Raw genomic sequence first — 19755 nt, 5'->3', positions numbered from 1 at the left:
TCTTGATTTGTTATAAGACAGCTTCATTCCCACTTTTCTTATGAAGCCATCTTTGAGCTCTCAATGCTTTGCTGACTTCTCTCTCCCTGGACTGCTAAAACATCTGTCTCTGAAACCGTAATGATTTTTATCTGAGTACTGAGAATGTTAATAGATACCTGCAGTGTCCAGACGGGTAACCCAGAAAAGTGAAATGGGTCAGAATGAACATAATTAGTGGGGAATGTGACAGGTTGGGATGCACAACACAGCATATGACCTACTCACTGGTGAAGATGCTACACAGGTTTGGTCAATTATTGCCAGATTTTCTGACTTTCATTTTTAAAAGACACCAGGAGTTTAGATATTTACATAAAATCTTCTAAGTTTTAAAGCTGGCAACAATTTGAAATGTTTAAATGAATAATAAGGGGATCTGGGACATATGATCTAATGCCGTGTTTCTCTACCTTTTTGTCATTATTGCCTTTTTTAAGGAGCCTTACATTTTTTCCCCCTAATCACTTACCTATGGGATTAAATACTAAAAAAATTCATAATCACACTCAGATTCCAAGGAGAGAATTTAGAAGAAATTCTACAGTGTGACCAGGATGCTTTCTCAGTTACTGAACATCTTTCACCCCAGCCAGACCCAAACCCTGAGAAAATGGCAAACACAACCTCTTCTTTTGAAGTTGGAGTTGTACCTCCACTCTTGTGGATAGAATGCAATTCCCTCCAAGAGCTTTCTGAGACGTCACTGAACCAAAGGCGTAGTTTCGTTGTCCTCAGGAAAGCAACACAGGAATAGCGAGAAGTAGACCGAACCCCATTGTCTTCCAGGGGAAGGCCTGCTCCCTGGGAGGAAGTTCAAGAGTAAGGCCATTGGGCTTTTAATTCAATCTTGGTTCCTAAGCTTCAGTTTCTTCACCTTGCCCAGTTCACATACAGTTCGTTGACTATTTCAAAAGTTAGCTTGTCTGGTGACATCAGCCCTAGAACAGGAATCAGAGTATTAGGTTCAGGTCTGTGTGCGCCCCTGGGAGCTTGGTGCAAAGTACTCTGATCTTCGGTTTTCCCATATGTAAAGTCAGATGAGCCGTAAGGTCAACCGCAAGCCCAGGGTCTGCAGAAGCCTTGACATACAGCTGCCAAGAGCACTGGCTCTTAGGTCCATCAGACATGAGTTTTGACTTGTAAACATGCAATGTAGTGGCTGGATGACCTCAAAAATGTTACATAGTTTCTCTTGGGAGTGCTTTCAGCAAGTGTAAAATGTTTGTTAATGAATTCTTCTTCATTTGGTTACTCTGAAGATCAAACGGGATCACAGGGAACAGCTCTGATATGATTAACTTAGTAGATACAAGACAATTTATATTACAAAAAGCCATAAAGACATTACTTCTTTATTATCATTATTACAAGATATTTTGTTCTACTGTCAGCATGCAAACCTGAATGAAACATTCTTTACTTGCTCCCCGAATTTTCAGTTTCCCATGGGAGGAACATTTTCAATAGAATCTCCTTTTCCAGAAAAATATGTGTAATTTTCTCCTTGGAGGCTGGAATTTCAGTCCTGCCTTTCACACAGCCCACCTGGGCGAGGAGCCAGGGATGCAGCTGAGTCTGGCAAAAATATTATCCACCGATGAGCAGCGAATAATCCCACAACGCCCCTCCAGAAACCCGCAGACACTCACAAATGAAGAAGACCCAGAACTACTAAAGGAGATTGCCTGGGTTTGTCAGTGTCCTCTTACATCTCTGTTTGCTGGCTAAGTGTATCTCAGCAATTCTTACCCTTAATTTTTCAACAGCTTTACTGAGATATAATTAACAAACTATGAGGCTCCTTCAGTAGTTATTCTTTCTGTTTTTGAGGATCTCTGATGGTTTTCCTTTGTGTGGGCTTTTGATAAGCATCCAGACATATATGTGGTGGGGCGCCTGGGTGGCTCAGTCAGTTAAACACTGCCTTCAGCTCAGGTCATGCTCCCAGGATCCTGGGATAGAGTCCCGCGTTGGGCTCCCTGCTCAGCGGGGAGCCTTTTTCTCCCTCTGCCTGCTCCCCCTGCTTGTGCTCTCTCTTTCTTTTTCTGGTGAATAAATAATAATAATAATAATAATCATCATCATCTCTTTAAAAACACACACACACACACACACACACACAAAAAACCAAATAAGTATGTGCTTGTGTTATCTGTGTTTCTGTACCAATACGTAAATCTGTGTGTAGACCTCTTTTCTATGAGGTCTCTGTGTCTATGTGTGTCTGAGTTTGTACATATCTCAGAGCCTGTTCGTGAGGTTCTAGAAATGAATCTGTGTCTGAATGTGTATCTGTAGCTGTGTGGTATAAGTTAAACCTGTTAGTGTCTCTATGCCAGCTCTATATTGTATGTTTCCTGAATGCGTAACAGTTCTGAACATGTGTATGCCAATATTTGTTACAAGTGACAAGGTTGAACAATGTTAATTTGGCCCATCAAGGTTACTGAATTGTCCAAACAAGCATGGTGAAAAACACAGGTGAATGATTTTAAACTTGGATTTTTTTTTTTCTTTTACTTCGGGATCTCTATCCTACTGCTCAAGTTGATTTTTGGAGGATGCTGAATGAAAAGCGATTAGTCTTAAGTGGCTTCAGTCATAAGAATTTTTAAAGGTCCCCAGGTAATTCTAATGTGCAGCCTAGGTGTTGAACACTTGCACCGGGAAAGTGGCTTGGTCCCTGCCACTTTTCTTGAAATCTGCAACCTGCTTTCCTCCAATTTAACATCAAGTCTGTAACAGCAGGGAGGGAGGTTAATTTGATACTTTATTGGATGTGAAAAAGAACTTACCCTCCTTTTGCCTGTGGAGCAGGGAAGTGTCTCAGGAGACCTGAGCCCATGAGCTAACAGCTCCTAACAGCTGAGGAGGAGTCCCCCCCCCCCCCCCAGGCCCAATCCTCCTCCTATTCCAGCAGGCAGTGGGCTCCTTTTATGAGTACATCTGTCTAATTAGGCAGATGGAGTGCTGCCTTAATTTCCATATAAATCCTTCAGATCCACTGTGGGTCTCTGGCAAATCTGAAGAGAATTTACTAGTATAATAAACAAAATGTTTTATTTAAAAAAAATTGCATGTTCTGCAACATTCTTTTAATGGGGAGGCTCAGGAAAGAGAAAATGCAGAGGGGTGTAGGACGGAGACCTGAAGAGGGAGGGAGAACAAGAAGAAGGAATGAGGGGCGCCTGGGTGGCTCAGTGGGTTAAGCCGCTGCCTTCGGCTCAGGTCATGATCTCAGGGTCCTGGGATCGAGTCCCGCATCGGGCTCTCTGCTCAGCAGGGAGCCTGCTTCCTTCTCTCTCTCTCTGCCTGCCTCTCAGTGTACTTGTAATTTCTCTCTGTCAAATAAATAAATAAAATCTTTAAAAAAAAAAAAAAAAAAGAAGAAGGAATGAGATGAATAACGTCTTTGATACTTAAACCCCAAGAGAGGGACATCCATGAGGTACGAAGCAACTATATAAAAATTAGAGGGAAAAAATAAGCCCCCCCCTTTTTTTTTTGTTTCAGAGTACAGACCTCACTTATGGTGCCAATAGGACTCTTTGGAGTGAGGAACTGATTGCTGACTTTTTCCAAACCCATAACTCCCAACCGCTCTCCATGGAGAGATTTCTCAGGTTCTGATCATTTGAATTTTGATATTCATAGCAGTGAATCCAGATGGGTAGGAGACTTTCATTCACGGAGACTAGACAAAATTAGATTCCTTAATATTCGCACTATCCACTACTGCAACTAGAAGTTTACATGACGCACAGTAACTGCTCAATAAATATTTGAGGAATAAATAAATGACAGGCCTGGCTTTAACAACCTGATAGATCTGAATTGGCTACCCAGAGGTCTCTCTCTAACAGAAAGAAAAGGGAAATAATCAGTGAGAAAGCTCTCTTAGGTCTCTAAATTGTTCACAAGGGAACTATTAAATGAAATAAAGTATTCCTAAAAAAAACACAAAAATTTAAGAGGATAGAAGTAGAGGCTATGAGTCAGTGTTTATTAGCATAATTTAATGATGTTTACAGATGCTTATAGAAGGAAAATAAAGTGCAGAATACCTTAATACCACAATCCATCTGGAAGTTTCAGTTATATGTTAAATAGTACTTTATACCTTCTAAATATAATTCAGTTAAAAGGGCTTGGGTTGTTAAAAATAATAGCTAACGTTTACTAGAACCAATGATTTACATAAAAGGCTACATTTCGTATTTTCATTTACCTCGGTAGGTTGTTTTATGATACCACAAATTCACAGGTAGGAGAAATTAAGACTCAACAAGTTAAATTACTTGCTCCGTTCACATGACTCTAGAATTCTAAAACAGGTCAACTGGCCACAGAGTCCATATGATTAACTGATTAACTATTACACTACTCAACTTGACTTTCTCAATTCAACTTTCTCAACCACAGTAGCACCAGGTGCCAGCCATCCTGACCTCCACTGAGGTCTTGATGGAAGAACAATTACTGAATAAATGGGGACACTTGGAGGGGGATGACTTCAAATGCATGATTCACTTTTCTTAAGTCCTATGCCTTAAGACACTTTAGATACAATGCAAGGTATCTACTATCCATAAGTTTGGGAATACTTTATTATGGAAGGCATGAGACTGTTTTGCTTCACAATTCTTAAGATAGGCAAGATGACCACCCCCCAGAACTTTATAGCTATCCGTGGGACAGTTCAGTTTAACTTCTGTTCTTTTATAGTTGAGGGTCCTCTGGTCCTTACACCTGGAGAAAGTTTTCCAATAACAAAGCAGTCAGTGACAAAACCGGGATGAAAATTTAGTTCTGCCAACTCCCTGGCTATAGATCTTTTGATGATATCAGATGTTTAATCTTTTTCTTGAAACATTTCAAAGATGGGAAGACAGATTTGTTGCCCTTAGTGATCTCTGCCCACACTAAAATAGCCCCAGGGGATTGCTATCCATTGATCCAAAATAAATTCTTAATAGGAAGATTAATCTCTTTTTTCTCAGATGGAAACCAAGAAGGACTCTTTCCTCTTCTCTAGACTTGGCATTTATAACAAGGGGGAAAGAGTTACAAGCTTTATGCAGTCTTATTCCATAGACCGAATCCTTTGGAGTAGCTCCTGTCACTATTTTGGCCTCTAACACAGAATGATAGATTCTGGAGTCGGGCAAAGATTATCCTTATACCCAAACAACAGCATTTCTCTGCAGTAAGAAAGTCAAAATAAAAATGAAAAACAATTTTTTTTTCTAATTGTGGTTTCGCCAAATCTTCCCTGAAAGAACCAAAATTTTAGAATTTTCTTAGAGCATCATGCAGTCTTTTGAATCAGGCTCCCACTAGAAATTAGTCCAGCAATTTGCTAAATTGGTCCTACTTTTCCATTAGATGTGGCTTTTATCTGATCAGCAGCCTGTTATCTCCCATTTAATACCACGTGCAGCTGCTTCATTTCAAAATGAAATGAGCTTCAGTTTATTGAGGAGAAAGAAAGGAAACAAAAAGGATCTTAAACAACTGAGATGAAAGACAGCAAATTTTAGGTTAAAAGTTGGCACGTTTTAGAAGGTGCTCATTGGAGCGGCCGCTAGATAAACGGCATCGACATCTCGTTCCTTGAGGAGAAAGATAAAGAGTGGAGGGGAGGTGGACAGAGGCAGCATCGAAAAGGAGAAAAGGAGTCTCAAAAAAATTTTCAGCTCTGAATTTAACACTTTGAGATAAACTCACTTCTATGTATTCTTTTATCCCCAAGTGGAGAGTCAGGATTCAGAGACTTGAGGGTTTTTTATTCCAGATGTTACTCATTCATTGTCTCTGACACGTTCCAACCAAGTAGCTGGTTGGTCCATGTTTAAAAAGCACCTGACGTGTTGAATGGACAGACTCGCTCCTCAGCTCATCCCTTTTGTTAGACGTGCTGATGATGCTGCTTCTTCACGAACAACGTTTAAGTGGGATTCTCAACTATTTTCACAGACTGGATACATGATCGTTTCCACTGATAATCAGAGATTTGAAAAATAAAGCCTCAAGATGTCATTTTATAAAAGGTAACTTAGCAACGTATATTTGTCAATGATACCCAAGGCAGATTTATAACTTTTTTTGATCCAATCAGAGATATAATTGGTCACACACACACACACAGTAACCAGGAATGCAAGAAAGACAAGAAGCAAACACTGGCTTGAGTTGGGTTAGAAAGTGGGGGAAGGACAAGCATGCATGGTGAGAAAGTTTAAAGCCCCAGGAATGACTGAAATTAGGAGTCCGCATTCTCTTTGAGTTTTGTTTTTTGGGTTTTTGTTTTGTTTTTGTTTTTTGTTTTTTTGGGGTTTTTGTTTGTTTGTTTGTTTTTCCTGTAGTAATCTCAACAGGTGCTCCTACAAAGATTATAGAAAGTCCTAAGAAAATGTCCCCCAGGGCGCCTGGGTGGCTCAGTGGGTTAAGCCGCTGCCTTCGGCTCAGGTCATGATCTCAGGGTCCTGGGATCGAGTCCCGCATCGGGCTCTCTGCTCAGCAGGGAGCCTGCTTCCTCCTCTCTCTCTCTCTGCCTGCCTCTCTGCCTACTTGTAATCTCTGTCAAATAAATAAATAAATCTTTAAAAAAAAAAAAAAAAAAAAAAAAAAAAAAAAAAAAAAAAAAAAAAAGAAAATGTCCCCCATCAGGCAGACCTGGAAGAGAACAGTAACCACACATAGTAAGGAGCAGGACTCCCCTTGGACACACCTCCTGCTCCTATTGAACACATACTGTATCAGAGTTAGAAGATGCACTGTGTTGGGCATCTGGATGACTTATCTGGTCAAGCTTCTACCTTCACCTCAGGTCATGATTCCAGGGTCCTGGGATCGAGCCCCACGTGGCTTATGCGCTCACTCTGTCAAATAAATAAAAACTTTAAAAACTGATATAAAAAAAGAAGATGCATTGTGTTGAATGGTGCCTTCCTCCTTCATGAATAAATGTCCATGCCCAAATCCCTGGGCCCTATGAATATTACCTTATATGGGGAAAGGTGTGATTTAGGATTTTGAGAGGAGCAGTTTAATTGGGATTATCTGGGTGTGCCCTTGGAATGTAAACCCTGGCAGTTGCTTTTTTAAATCTCTTTTTGTAATGCAAGTGCCTGACCTAAGTTTTGACTGCTGGGGTATCCATTTCGAAGAGGCAACCACTTAAAATGAATAAATGCATTGTCAGAAACAGGACTAGATAAAGTGCCAGGCCACCTCCCTGACTGAGGTTCCTTTTCTCTTCCACTTTTATTACATTTTATTTATTTAAAAATTTTATTTATTTAGGAAAGCAAGAGAGGAAGAGGGAAAAAGAATCTAAAGCAGATATCACACATGAGCGCAGAGCCTGAGGTGGGGCTGAACCCCACAACTTTAAGACCATGAGCTGAAACCAAGAGTCAGACACTTTCCTGGCAGAGCCACCCAGGCGCCCCAGCTTTTAAGTTCACCAATAAGAAAGGAGCCTGTGAAACCCTAGGCCCTCATCCTTGACCTCAGTAAAAGCAGAACCACCTGCCCTTGGACTCTCTCCACGCCTGGGCTTGACCTAGCTGTGTGGCCCCAGGTGTGCTGTGTAATTTCCAGGTCTTGGAAATAATAAACCTCCATATTTTTCAGAATTTCCTGATGGTTGTTGATGTAGGGCATCTTGCAATCATAACAAGAACCACCAGGGCTTACCCAGCCTCAACATCTGTTCTCGATACACGGAGACCTTCACAAAACAACCCCAAATGCCACAACCTGTATTCTGACAAGAGAGACAACCGAGAAGAAAACACAGTGCGGAAAGGACGATGTGAGGACAGAGGCAGAGACAAGCTAAAAGCACAAAAATATTAGGGCAGCCACCAGAAACTGGAAGAGGAAAGGGCCAGATTCTTTCATAGAGCCCCTGAAGAGAGGGTGGCTCTACTGGATTTCAGACCAAACACCCAGAACTGTGGGTGATGATATTTATCATTTTAAGCAAAACTGTGGCAATCACTGCCACAGTCTCAGGATCCTAGTCCAGAAAGACAACAAACATGGATACGCTAAGGATACTAGTGAAACCTGGAGGAAAAACCAGAACAGCGAAAACAAAAACAAACAAACAAACAAAAAAAAAAAAACCAGGGGCACCTGGGTGGCTCAGTGGGTTAAAACCACTGTCTTCAGCTCAGGTCATGATCTCAGGGTCCTGGGATCGAGTCCCGCATCAGGCTCTCTGCTCAGCAGGGAGCCTGTTTCCCCTTCTCTCTCTCTCTGCCTGCCTCTCTGCCTATTTGTGATCGCTCTCTCTGGCAAATAAATAAAATAAAAATTAAAAAAAAAAAAGAAAAAAAAAAGAAAAAAAAACCTACCCTTGGAGGAAGGGTAGGGGTAGGCACTAGAGCCACAGTTACAGCCACAGGGTGTTAGGAGCACTGACCGGACCACAGACCCAGGGCCATGGTGTCACTGAGACCCGGCTTCATCAGAATAACTAGATAAGGCCCCACCTGCCTGCCCCAGCTGAGGTAAGAGGCATTGGCTAACAAATAATGGGGAAATCATGCTGGAAGCGTAGGAGAGGGACGAGAAGTGGGAGACCCGGGAGGTCTTTTGGAGACTGAGGACAAAAGTTGCACATGGAATAGACACTGAGAAAAGCTATCTGACAAATAAGCCCCTACTTGAAGCACAAGGTTTTGCCAGAGGGATCTGAAGGCCGTGGCATCCTGAGGGTAACATTACAGACCGCAAACTTCAAACCCCAAGTCCCAATTAGAATAACACCAAACTTCACTGTGAAGTCCTGGCAGAGGGAACGTTTTACCCACAACTGGGTCACTGGGCACCAAACTGCGTACCTCAGTCCCCACTGTCTTTCCCAAGATACTCACCTTGCTACAAAAAATGAGGAGTCCTACAAAAAGTAAGAAAATACAACATTTTTAAAAAATAGTTTATTTATTTATTTGAGAGAGAGAGAGAGAACAGGCGTGAGCTGCGGGGAGGGGCAGAGGGAGAGGGAAAGTCTGGAGCAGACTCCCAGCTGATGGCACAGCTCTGAGATCACAACCTACACTGAATCCAAGAGTCAGACACTTAACTGGACCACCCAGGCACCCCTGCAACACGTTTAAAAAAAAAAATTATTTATTTGACACAGAGAGAATGAGTGGGAAGAAGGGCAAGGGGAGAGGGAGAAACAGACTACCAGCTGAGCGGGGAACACAGCATGCGACTTGATCGCAGGACCCGGGGATCCTGACCTGAGCCGAAGGCAGATGCTTAACCAACTGAACCACTCAGGCGCCCCTATAACACACCTTCTAAAGACAAAGAAATCATCATTACGGGAGACTCAGATCTGAGAAATATTGGAACTGTTCCTCAGCGGACTCAAAATAATTATAATGAATAGGCTACCAGGTTTAAAAAGATAGAAAATATGCAAGACCGGAAGAAGAGTTTCAGCAGAGAGATGGGGACTATAGGAGAGAATCAAATATAAATGTTTCAAATGAAAAATACAGCAACTAGGGGGGAGGAGTCAAGATGGCGGAGAAGTAGCAAGCTGAGACTGCTTCAGCTAGCCGGAGATCAGCTAGATAGCTTATCTAAAGATTGCAAACACCTGAAAATCCATCGGCAGATCGAAGAGAAGAAGAACAGCAATTCTGGAAACAGAAAAACAACCACTTTCTGAAAGGTAGGACCGGAGGAAAAGTGAATCCAAAGCGACGGGAAGATAGACCCCGGGGGGAGGGGCCGGCTCCCGGCAAGTGGCGGAGCAACCGCGCACAAAATCAGGACTTTTAAAAGTCTGTTCTGCTGAGGGACATCGCTCCAGAGGCTAAACCGGGGCGAAGCCCACGCGGGGTCAGCGTGGCCTCAGGTCCCGCAGGGTCACAGAAGGATCGTGGGTGTCTGAGTGTCGCAGAGCTTGCGGCTATTGGAACGGGAAAGCCGGCTACAGAGACAGAGCCGACAGTAAGCTCACAGCTCGGTGTTACCTTGAACCGGTCGCAGGCTCGGTGAGCTCGGAGCGCGGCCGGAGGTCAGGCAGACGGGAGTAACTGGGCGCTGTTCTCTGAGGGCGCACTGAGGAGTGGGGCCCTGGGCTCTCGGCTCCTCCGGGCCGGAGACCAGGAGGCCGCCATTTGTATTCCCGTCCCCCGGAACTCTACGGAAAGCGCTCAGGGAACAAAAGCTCCTGAAAGCAAACCCGAGCAGATTACTCACCCCAGCCCCGGGTAAGGGCGGTGTAATTCCGCCTGGGGCAAAGACACTTGAGAAACACTACAACAGGCCCCTCCCCCAGAAGATCAAAAAGAAATCCAGCCGAGACCAAGTTCACCTACCAAGGAGTGCGGTTTCAATACCAAGGAGAGCAGCAGAATTCCAGAGGAGGAGAAAGCCAAGCACGGAACTCATGGCTTTTTTCCTGTGATTTTTTTTTAGTCTTGCAGTTAACTTAATTTTTTCTTTTTCATTTTTTTTTTTTTTATTCTCGCCTTCGGGTAAAATTTTTTTTTTTAACTGTTACCTTTTTCTTTTTTAACGATTTTTTACTAGTTTATCTAATATATATATTTTTTCTTTTTTACATTTTTCTTAGGTGTTTTCTTTTTTAAAAAATTTTTTTCTTTTCTTTTTTTTTTCTTTTTTCTTTTTTTTTCTTTCTTCCTTTTTGAACCTCTTTTTATCCCCTTTCTCCCCACTCACGATTTTGGATCTCTTCTAATTTGGTTAAAGCATATTTTCCTGGGGTTGTTGCCACCCTTTTAGTATTTTACTCGCCCCTTCATTTACTTTTATCTGGACAAAATGACAAGACGTAAAAATTCAACACAAAAAAAAGAACAAGAGGCAGTACCGAAGGCTAGGGACCTAATCAATACAGACATTGGTAATATGTCAGATCTAGAGTTCAGAATGACAATTCTCAAGGTTCTAGCCGGGCTCGAAAAAGGCATGGAAGATATTAGAGAAACCCTCTCGAGAGATATAAAAGCCCTTTCTGGAGAAATAAAAGAACTAAAATCTAACCAAGTTGAAATAAAAAAAAGCTATTAATGAGGTGCAATCAAAAATGGAGGCTCTAACTGCTAGGATAAATGAGGCAGAAGAAAGAATTAGTGATATAGAAGACCAAATGACAGAAAATAAAGAAGCTGAGCAAAAGAGGGACAAACAGCTACTGGACCACGAGGGGAGAATTCGAGAGATAAGTGACACCATAAGACGAAACAACATTAGAATAATTGGGATTCCAGAAGAAGAAGAAAGAGAGAGGGGAGCAGAAGGTATACTGGAGAGAATTATTGGGGAGAATTTCCCCAATATGGCAAAGGGAATGAGCATCAAAATTCAGGAGGTTCAGAGAACGCCCCTCAAAATCAATAAGAATAGGCCAACACCCCGTCACCTAATAGTAAAATTTACAAGTCTCAGTGACAAAGAGAAAATCCTGAAAGCAGCCTGGGAAAAGAAGTCTGTAACATACAATGGTAAAAATATTAGATTGGCAGCTGACTTATCCACAGAGACCTGGCAGGCCAGAAAGAGCTGGCATGATATTTTCAGAGCACTAAACGAGAAAAACATGCAGCCAAGAATACTATATCCAGCTAGGCTATCATTGAAAATAGAAGGAGAGATTAAAAGCTTCCAGGACAAACAAAAACTGAAAGAATTTGCAAATACCAAACCAGCTCTACAGGAAATATTGAAAGGGGTCCTCTAAGCAAAGAGAGAGCCTACAAGTGGTAGATCAGAAAGGAACAGAGACCATATACAGTAACAGTCACCTTACAGGCAATACAATGGCACTAAATTCATATCTCTCAATAGTTACCCTGAATGTGAATGGGCTAAATGCCCCTGTCAAAAGACACAGGGTATCAGAATGGATAAAAAAACAAAACCCATCTATATGTTGCCTCCAAGAAACTCATTTTAAGCCCGAAGACACCTCCAGATTTAAAGTGAGGGGGTGGAAAAGAATTTACCATGCTAATGGACATCAGAAGAAAGCAGGAGTGGCAATCCTTATATCAGATCAATTAGATTTTAAGCCAAAGACTATAATAAGAGATGAGGAAGGACACTATATCATACTCAAAGGGTCTGTCCAACAAGAAGATCTAACAATTTTCAATATCTATGCCCCCAACGTGGGAGCAGCCAACTATATAAACCAATTAATAACAAAATCAAAGAAACACATCAACAATAATACAATAATAGTAGGGGACTTTAACACTCCCCTCACTGAAATGGACAGGTCATCCAAGCAAAAGATCAGCAAGGAAATAAAGGCCTTAAACGACACACTGGACCAGATGGACATCACAGATATATTCAGAATATTTCATCCCAAAGCAACAGAATACACATTCTTCTCTAGTGCACATGGAACATTCTCCAGAATAGATCACATCCTCGGTCCTAAATCAGGACTCAACCGGTATCAAAAGATTGGGATCATTCCCTGCATATTTTCAGACCACAATGCTCTAAAGCTAGAACTCAACCACAAAAGGAAGTTTGGAAAGAACCCAAATACATGGAGACTAAACAGGATCCTTCTAAAGAATGAATGGGTCAACCGGGAAATTAAAGAAGAATTGAAAAAAATCATGGAAACAAATGATAATGAAAATACAACGGTTCAAAATCTGTGGGACACAACAAAGGCAGTCCTGAGAGGAAAATATATAGCGGTACAAGCCTTTCTCAAGAAATAAGAAAAGTCTCAGGTACACAACCTAACCCTACACCTAAAGGAGCTGGAGAAAGAACAAGAAAGAAACCCTAAGCCCAGCAGGAGAAGAGAAATCATAAAGATCAGAGCAGAAATCAATGAAATAGAAACCAAAAAAACAATAGAACAAATCAACGAAACTAGGAGCTGGTTCTTTGAAAGAATTAATAAAATTGATAAACCCCTGGCCCGACTTATCAAAAAGAAAAAAGAAAGGACCCAAATAAATAAAATCATGAATGAAAGAGGACAGATCACAACTAACACCAAAGAAATACAAACTATTATAAGAACATACTATGAGCAACTCTACGGCAATAAATTTGACAATCTGGAAGAAATGGATGCATTCCTAGAAACATATAAACTACCACAACTGAACCAGGAAGAAATAGAAAGCCTGAAAAGACCCATAACCAGTAAGGAGATTGAAACAGTCATTAAAAATCTCCAAACAAACAAAAGCCCAGGGCCAGACGGCTTTCCGGGGGAATTCTACCAAACATTTAAAGAAGAACTAATTCCTATTCTCCTGAAACTGTTCCAAAAAATAGAAATGGAAGGAAAACTTCCAAACTCATTTTATGAGGCCAGCATCACCTTGATCCCAAAACCAGACAAGGATCCCACCAAAAAAGAGAGCTATAGACCGATATCCTTGATGAACACAGATGCGAAAATACTCAACAAAATACTAGCCAATAGGATTCAACAGTACATTAAAAAGATTATTCACCACGACCAAGTGGGATTTATTCCAGGGCTGCAAGGTTGGTTCAACATCCGCAAATCAGTCAATGTGATACAACACATCAATAAAAGAAAGAACAAGAACCATATGATACTCTCAATAGATGCTGAAAAAGCATTTGACAAAGTACAGCATCCCTTCCTGATCAAAACTCTTCAAAGTGTAGGGATAGAGGGCACATACCTCAATATCATCAAAGCCATCTATGAAAAACCCACCGCAAATATCATTCTCAATGGAGAAAAACTGAAAGCTTTTCCGCTAAGGTCAGGAACACGGCAGGGATGTCCATTATCACCACTGCTATTCAACATAGTACTAGAGGTCCTAGCCTCAGCAATCAGACAACAAAAGGAAATTAAAGGCATCCAAATCGGCAAAGAAGAAGTCAAATTATCACTCTTCGCAGATGATATGATACTATATGTGGAAAACCCAAAAGACTCCACTCCAAAACTGCTAGAACTTATACAGGAATTCAGTAAAGTGTCAGGATATAAAATCAATGCACAGAAATCAGTTGCATTTCTCTACACCAACAGCAAGACAGAAGAAAGAGATATTAAGGAGTCAATCCCATTTACAATTGCATCCAAAATCATAAGATACCTAGGAATAAACCTAACCAAAGAGACACAGAATCTATACTCAGAAAACTATAAAGTACTCATGAAAGAAATTGAGGAAGACACAAAGAAATGGAAAAATGTTCCATGCTCCTGGATTGGAAGAATAAATATTGTGAAAATGTCTATGCTACCTAAAGCAATCTACACATTTAATGCAATTCCTATCAAAGTACCATCCATCTTTTTCAAAGAAATGGAACAAATAATGCTAAAATTTATATGGAACCAGAAAAGACCTCGAATAGCCAAAGGGATATTGAAAAAGAAAGCCAACGTTGGTGGCATCACAATTCCGGACTTCAAGCTCTATTACAAAGCTGTCATCATCAAGACAGCATGGTACTGGCACAAAAACAGACACATAGATCAATGGAACAGAATAGAGAGCCCAGAAATAGACCCTCAACTCTATGGTCAACTAATCTTCGACAAAGCAGGAAAGAATGTCCAATGGAAAAAAGACAGCCTCTTCAATAAATGGTGCTGGGAAAATTGGACAGCCACATGCAGAAAAATGAAATTGAACCATTTCCTTACACCACACACAAAAATAGACTCAAAATGGATGAAGGACCTCAATGTGCGAAAGGAATCCATCAAAATCCTTGAGGAGAACACGGGCAGCAACCTCTTCGACCTCTGCCGCAGCAACATCTTCCTAGGAACAACGCAAAAGGCAAGGGAAGCAAGGGAAAAAATGAACTATTGGGATTTCATCAAGATCAAAAGCTTTTGCACAGCAAAGGAAACAGTTAACAAAATCAAAAGACAACTGACAGAATGGGAGAAGATATTTGCAAACGACATATCAGATAAAGGACTAGTGTCCAGAATCTATAAAGAACTTAGCAAACTCAACACCCAAAGAACAAATAATCCAATCAAGAAATGGGCAGAGGACATGAACAGACATTTCTGCAAAGACGACATCCAGATGGCCAACAGACACATGAAAAAGTGCTCCATATCACTCGGCATCAGGGAAATACAAATCAAAACCACAATGAGATATCACCTCACACCAATCAGAATGGCTTAAATCAACAAGTCAGGAAATGACAGATGCTGGCGAGGATGCGGAGAAAGGGGAACCCTCCTACACTGTTGGTGGGAATGCAAGCTGGTGCAGCCACTCTGGAAAACAGCATGGAGTTCCTCAAAATGTTGAAAATAGAACTGCCCTATGACCCAGCAATTGCACTATTGGGTATTTACCCTAAAGATACAAATGTAGTGATCCAAAGGGACACATGCACCCGAATGTTTATAGCAGCAATGTCCACAATAGCCAAACTATGGAAAGAACCTAGATGTCCATCAACAGATGAATGGATCAAGAAGATGTGGTATATATACACAATGGAATACTATGCAGCCATCAAAAGAAATGGAATCTTGCCATTTGCGACAACATGGATGGAACTAGAGCGTATCATGCTTAGCGAAATAAGTCAAGCAGAGAAAGACAACTATCATATGATCTCCCTGATATGAGGAAGTGGTGATGCAACATGGGGGCTTAAGTGGGTAGGAGAAGAATCAATGAAACAAGATGGGATTGGGAGGGAGACAAACCATAAGTGACTCTTAATCTCACAAAACAAACTGAGGGTTGCTGGGGGGAGGGGGTTTGGGAGAACGGGGTGGGATTACGGACATTGGGGAGGTATGTGCTTTGGTGAGTGCTGTGAAGTGTGTAAACCTGGTAATTCACAGACCTGTACCCCTGGGGATAAAAATATATGTTTATAAAAAATAAAAAATTAAAAAAAAAAAAAAGAAAAAAAAAAAAGAATTTCAAATCTCAAAAAAAAAAAAATACAGCAACTAAGATGAGGACTGCTTTTGAAATGTTCATGAGAAGGCTCAATAGTGTGAAAGAATCAATAACTTTGGGGATTATCAATGGAAAATAAAGTGAAAAGCTAAAACTAAAAATGAAAGCAAAACAAAACAAAAGCCATGTAACTAAGAGCTCTGTGCCAATGTCAAATGTTCTAACATCTTAGTAACTGGAATCCCAGAAGTTAAAAGAGAGGTCTGAGCAGGACAGACTACCTACCTGAGGAGGTAATGGCCAAGAGCTATCTAAAATTAATTGCAGATCTAAAAACCTAAGAGAGTACCAAATTCCACCACCCTACAAACACAAACATACCCAAACACATACAGCCCTATGCTTTTCTTATTTAAATTGCCTAAAACCAAAAAGAATATCTTGAAAGCAACCAGAAACCCAAAAGAAGTTATTGAGTGATGACACAGTAAGAATTATAGTAGACCTCTCTTGTGCTTGCTTCGGCAGCACATATACTAAAATTGGAACGATATAGTAGACCTCTCTTTCAAAATCATACAACCTAAAAGAAAATGGAATGGTATCATTAAAGTGCTAAAAAAAAAAAAGGAGTTCAATAAATGCAAATGACAACCCAGAACTATAAAGAGCAAAGCAAAAGCAAATACTGATTCAGAAAATCCAAAACAAAAATTGAGGTTATTCCTTACCAGAAGATATATGCTATTGAAATAGTAAAGGAAAATTTTAGAAAAACAACCTGATAATGGTTGGAACTTGGGTCCACACAATGAAATTACCAGTACTAGAGATGGCATAAATGAAATAACATAAAACTAACTTCTTATTTTTAATTGTTCTAAGATATAACTAGTTGCTTAAGGCAAAAGTAGTAATAATGCATTTTATATTTTTAACGTATGTAAATATAAAATATATAGTAATAATGGCACTGATATTATTGACACCAGTATTATTCTAAGGTTGGACTTGAAAAAATACTGTCATAAATATTGAGCTATATTATTCAAATGTTGATTCAGATTGTTCAGAAATGTGAAAGGAAATTCTTCAGGCATGAAAAATGTGTATATTTATAGAACTTGCAAAATATATAACAGCAAAAATACAAGGATGAAAAGACTTGGAGTCTACACAGTCGTATGGTCTTAAATTATACATTCAAGCTGTATAACATTATTTTAGGGTAGTATTTAATTGAATAAAGATATATAATGTAAGATATATAATCCTAGGAAAACCACCACACTTTTTAAAGAATTTTAATAAGTCAATAAATATATAATCATAAAAGAAATATACAGGAGATAAAATATAATCATAAAATGTTCAAATAGCCCAAAAGAAGACAGAAAATAGAAGAAAACAAGCAAAATTAAATGGAACCCATACATGAACAATATGGTAGTCTATAGTTCAGTTACTTTAATGATCATATTAAAGGTGAATTATGGTAAATACATGACTCTATGCATATTTTACCCAAGTGATAGAACTGTACACCACACAGAGTTAAGTTTTACTGTTTGGATTTTTTTTTTCCAAATCTACCAGGATATGCAGGGAATTCAAGATATAGTAAAAACTGTGATGAGTGATTCTGTGTTGCCAATGAATCATCTCACTCCTCAAAATGGGATGGGAAAGAAAGGAGCTGACCTAAATAACTTTGGAAACCATGCTTTGATTGTATACTGTAAGACAAAGATAACTCATAAAAACTGTATTCTGGTTGGTCAGTTTGTTTAAGAATGAGCAACTCTATGTGTACACTGCTGTCGAATGAGAGTTCCTCACTGTTAGAGAAAGAAGCTGTAAGGGTAAAGACTAGAGTAAATGAGCCCTGAATTGCCAAATTGGAATCCGGGATATCATCACAAACTATTTTTTATATACAAAGGGTATTTGCAAATAATTACTTGGAGGTGGGTTAGTATACATTTGTATATTTGTCAGGTACATTCACTAGAAGACCCAAGGAGCTGTGCAAGCACAGTAGCCATAAGAACACCTAATGCCAGGCACCTGGGTGGCTCAGTCAGTTAAGCATCTGCCTTCAGCTCGGGTCATGATCCCAGAGTCCTGGGATTGAGTCCCACATCCAGCTCACTGCTCAGCGAGGAGTCTGCTTCTTCCTCTGTTCCTCCTCTGACTCATACTCTCTCTCTCACTCTCTCAAAAAATAAATACATAAAATGTTTAAAAAAAAAAAAAAAAGAAAGGACCCTTAAAACCCAGAACTTAGCTTCTGTATTCCATGTTCTGATAAACACAGTCTTCTTGGAGAGGTGATTCTTTTTAAGACTGAGACAAGCAAAACACAGGATGACCCCAGAGTATCTTGTGGTATGTAAAATATGGGAGGCCCTCCCCACTCTTCCAAATAGAATGGGAATATGTTGAAAGAACACAGGAACTAATCTGAAAGAGCTCCAGTGGTCACAGCCAGAAGAATTGGAGCAACATAAATAGCAATTTGGATCATAATCCAAAGACTAAAATATGTATCTATGGGTCCATGTTAATATAAGTACATGGAAGAATAAATGAATAAATAGAGGAAAAAGGATAATTCTTCCTTACAGAATAACCTCAATAAATATAGAAGAAATAAGGAAACTAGAAAAATCACTGTTAAAAGAACATAGTAATATTTGTTTTGATTCTTGAAGTACATGGTTTCAAGGCCTTTGTAACAATGAGATGGGGCAGGATACTGATGTATTTTCAAAACATTCCAACTCCCAAGTACTTATTAATTGCAGGAAAGTAGTTATAATTACAAAGGTGGAAATAATGCCCTCCTATATGATACCCTGAGTTGGTCCCATCACTTAACATAATGAATATTTCAATTTAATCATTAGAAAATATCGTATATACACACATCACACAAACTCAAATTGAGAGGTATTGTGCAAAATAACTGGTACTCTTCAAACCCTTGAAGGTGGTAAAAACAAAGCAAAACAAGAAAATATTAAGGAACTATTACAGATTGGGGAGACTATGAAGACATGAAAACTAAGTACAATGTGAGATTCTGGATTTTTCTTAGTATTGAAGGACATCAGAGTAAAACTAGTAAAACCTGAAGTTTAATTAACAGTACTTTGCCAATGTTGACTTCTTAGTTATGTGAATTGTAAAATAGCTATGCATGATGTTAAAATTAGGAGAAATTGAATTAAGAGCACTTGGGAACCGTTGCTTACAATTTTTGTAACCCTTCTGTAAGTCTAACTATCTCAATGTAAAAAAAAAAAATATGAAAAAAGTCTTAACATTTTTGGAGTTTAAAACATAACACACATATCAATCATATTTGGAAAAGTCAGGAAGGTAAGTGGGTCCGTTGGGACAGGTAACTAAGGAAGTAAGTAGATAGAGAGTTGGAATGAGTCTCGAGACTTCCATTCTTTCTCCCACAGTCACACGCTCCTTGACCACAGCCATCATCTATAGTCTCAGACAAGATAGCAAATGTGGGGGGGGCTACAGTGGAACAAGTTGAGGTTGGACAACCTGAGTACAGGATAAAAACTTGAATGCAGAGGTGAACATATCAACTATCACGTCTAAACTCTCCATCAATTAAAAAATACATTAAATACCATACCTAACCACACAGTGTGTGTTGATCCTGCATGCCTTGAATCCCAAATTTCACACACAGCACTCCGTGATACATTTGATTCTTTTTTTTTTTTTTTAAAGATTTATTTATTTATTTATTTATTTGAGAGAGAGACAGTGA

At 39.8% G+C, this 19755-nt stretch overlaps 1 long non-coding RNA gene across 1 annotated transcript in view; it reads right to left on the bottom strand.

The window, feature by feature from the left end:
- Positions 1 to 431: 431 nt before the first annotated feature.
- Positions 432 to 19755, bottom strand: part of LOC131830275 (uncharacterized) — a 67955-nt gene continuing 48631 nt past the window's right edge. The window contains exon 6 of the long non-coding RNA XR_009353094.1: positions 432 to 980. This is a non-coding gene — a long non-coding RNA (uncharacterized LOC131830275). The remainder of the gene's footprint in view (positions 981 to 19755) is intronic.

Source organism: Mustela lutreola, chromosome 4 (assembly GCF_030435805.1).
Source record: "Mustela lutreola isolate mMusLut2 chromosome 4, mMusLut2.pri, whole genome shotgun sequence".
NCBI lineage: Eukaryota > Metazoa > Chordata > Mammalia > Carnivora > Mustelidae > Mustela > Mustela lutreola.
This window is presented reverse-complemented; position numbering and strand designations above follow the sequence as displayed.